General features: G+C 39.2%; 1 pseudogene; it reads right to left on the minus strand.

The window, feature by feature from the left end:
- Positions 1 to 2,292: 2,292 nt before the first annotated feature.
- On the minus strand, positions 2,293 to 3,347 carry LOC115292755 (annotated as a pseudogene).
- Between the last annotated feature and the right edge of the window lie 225 nt (positions 3,348 to 3,572).

The following is a 3,572-nucleotide window of genomic DNA, read 5'->3' on the forward strand; positions in this document are numbered from 1 at the left end:
GAGGTGGAAAATGGTGAAGTGTCTATTTCTTACACCTGCTTCAGAACCTAGATCTGATTCAAAGGAGAAACTACCAGGAAAATGTGACATTTGAACCATGAAATGAATAACAGGAAAGAGGGCACATGCAACAACCTCAAAGTAACCTGTAACAGTGTGTGCAGAAGCCCTGAGAAAAAACCCAGCATGCGGAGTTTGAGAACCAGAAAAGCCAGAGTGTCTGGTGAGCAATGAGTAAGGAGGAAAGAATGAGAGTAGGTAGAAAAGGTAAGCATAGGCCATTTCACGTAAAGTATCTGGGGTTGCAGAAACGGGGATGTATTTGTCTTAACCATAATGGTTAACATGAGAGGGAATGATAGGATTCATATTTACAACAGTAAGACTATGATTATTTACTTAGACATTTGAAAAAAGGTACACAATGCTAATTTTTTTGAGAGTGAAAGCAGAATCACATATTTAAAAATTATTTTTTAAAAAACAAGTTATATACAGATGTGGGAAGGAAATCTACTTTTTCCTTAAAAGAAGCATATAAATTGGTGAGGGTTTTTTTTGTCTAGAAATTCCTCATTTATTAGTATCGTTCACAAATTCAACTCAACAGGAAATAAATAACTATTTTTCATACTTATTTAAAATGTGTCAATGAACCCAAATCTTTTTTAGCATTAGCAGTCTGTAAAATTTCTTTTCTTTGCGTTTTTTTTTTTTTCCCCTTTGGTCGGCAGCGACTCCTACTAACAGAGGGAAGCGCAAACTACGCTCGCCCTAAACTCTGCGCCCGCGCCATGGGTGCCCTTCATGCGCTATCCCGCCTGCATTAGCCCAGCCCATTTTTAAGATTTATTTTAATTAATTAAAATTATAAAGAAGTAAAATGACTGTGTAAATTAACACAAAGAAAACTAAGGTGAGTACAATAAGTTTAATTTGCTTAAAATAACTGGAAACGAGTCTACAGAGTTTCGAGGTTGTTTGTGACACCTTTTTTCTCCTTATTTGTGTGGTAAAACTATGTAAATAGCTATTAAACAGTGTTGTAAAAGAATATGAAGAATAGTTAGCCATATTGAGGATATCATTAAGTGGTATATCTGTGTAATTCAAAAGTCTAACTCAAAAAGGGTAGCCAGTAATAGTAGACCTGGGCGTGAACGCAGATTCCTGGTTGAACAGACGCTTTAGCACCATGGTTTGGGGATGCAAGTGGCTAAAAGGTCAGAACGTACAGAAAAGGAAATATTGAAACTCAACAAGGATACATACTGGTAACTTGAGATTATTTTCTTTGTAAAGAATTAAAAAATTTGGGAGGAAATGGTGGTTTGCTTTATGTATGGGAATAGTTTTCATAAAGAATCTGTGAAAACAGAAGAGCATATATGTCACAGAACTTTTATAAATTAGAGGAAAGGATGTAAGTGGTTTTCTTTTCCCCAGTGGAAAAGTTAATTCTGTGATTTGGGGGGACAGCTCTGCCTCATAACCTGACTGGGTGAGCCAGCCTAGGACTAATTATCCAGAAGAAATATGTATGTGTTCCATTCTTCCTACGCCCTCCTAATTAAAGCTTGAGTTGCCTAATTCTTTTATCCCTGTAATGTTTCTTGCCATTATTAGCCTTCTTATGCCATCTAAAGTAACTTTATAATGGCACTTTGCTGCTTTGAGTTACTGCTGTGGTTTACTGTTAGTCAGGAACAGTGTGAGCTTCAGTTTCCTAAGCTCCAGGTTAAGTGCCCTTTCTAATCTTTTGGACCCTTTTCACCTTGATTCCTCAAATATAAGGACACAATAAATTATATATTTATGAGTTGAAGTGTGTTTCTCCAAAAAGATATGCTGAAGTACTAACCCCCTGGTACCTTTATATTGTGATCTTATTTTGAAATATGATCTTTATAGAAATAATCAAATTAAAATGAAGTTGTTAGACAAAAGAACACAGGAAAGAAAAAGAGAGAAACCAAAAAACAGACTCTTAACTATAGAGAACAATCAGATGGTTACCAGAGGGAGGAGGATGGGGGAATGGGTGGAATAGGTGAATGGTATTGAGTACACTTATCTTGATGGGCACTGAGTAATATATGGAACCCTTGAGTCACTATACTGTACACTTGAAACTGATATAACAGTGTATGAAAATAAATAAATATTCTATTTTTTTCATAAAGGTCTATTTCATTATTGGTGGGTAGCGCATTTAACAGTTAAATACATTTAAATACTGTATAGGTGACTCACAACTGCAGCATTGGTAACTAGATAGATAACAGATTCAACTAGAAGCCAGCTAACAAGGAACTGTCTAAATATTTAAAATACAGCTCTTGTTTAGATCATCCTTTGTTTTGATCACCTTTTTGGGGGGAAAAAAAGCCTGCTGGTCACACTGGAAATATATTAAGGCCAAATCTTCTGATATCCATTCCCAGAGGTTTCTTTCAGCTGGATTAAGCCTCCAACTCCAGGGCAAGCCCAAGTTTGTGGCCTCCAGCATTAATGCTTTTCTCGTCTACCAGAGCAGACAGTGTAAGCTTGACACCAGGCCTCAGAGTCTGAGTATAGCCCACTCCAATTAAACTAGAGTTGTTGACTTTTGCAGAAATGGACGCAGAGGGGTCCAATTGATATTTGGCCGCAATGCCAAAGTGAGTGCAGTTGGTACCCGATGTCCAAGCAAGGTTTACTGAAGTGTCAAGATCTTCACATACTTTCTGATAAATTGATCCTCCAAATTCTGTCCCATCATTGACATTAGTGTGCAGCTGGAAGTCCCCAGTCCTGTAGCCCACTGCAAAGTTATTTCTTGTCAGCTTTGATTTGGCACTGTCAAAGGTCATCTGGTATCCAGCGAGCCAACCCTCATAACCAAAGACAGCTGAACCGTGGATTGCAGGTCCAGCAAAATCAAAGTCAACATCACAACCAAGGTTTATACACTCCCTCTTGTAAGAAGACTTGATTTTACCACTTTTCTTTCACGTGTTTGGTGAAAAGGTAGCATCAAATGTCAGTTTCAAACCTTGACAAATCTGGTCTTCAATTGCAATTTCTGTTCCCAGAGTGTTATCAGTGTTCCATTTTTCTGTGAAAATCAGACAATACTCACACCATTTATATTTGGTCTCCAAGGTTCCAGTAACTTTACCAGTGTCTGTGTTAGATGAACCAGATGGTGAGAATTCCACACCACTGCATGACTTTGTTTTCACATCCAGTTTCACCAACCCAAAACCAAATCCTTTGTTGAAAATATCTCTGACAGCTTTGCCAAGGTCAGCATATGATGGAGGAATACACATTGGCGGCGCCTAGCTCTGTCCATAGGTAGCCATGGCGAGGCCGCAGGAAGAGGTGAGCTGGTGGTCTCCTGAGAGGGGCCGCTGCCCGCCGCTCTGCTCACAGCTGAGGCCGCTCGGCTCGCTCAGGGTCGCGCTGCAGCTCCCGCGGATGGAGGGCGAAGTGAAGGAAACCAAATATTCTATTTTTTAAATGGAGGTCGTTACAGTGTGGCATAATCCAACGTGACTGGTGTTCTTAGGAAAAAGGGAGTCCTGCCG

The sequence above is a fragment of the Suricata suricatta genome, chromosome 5, assembly GCF_006229205.1.
Source record: "Suricata suricatta isolate VVHF042 chromosome 5, meerkat_22Aug2017_6uvM2_HiC, whole genome shotgun sequence".
NCBI lineage: Eukaryota > Metazoa > Chordata > Mammalia > Carnivora > Herpestidae > Suricata > Suricata suricatta.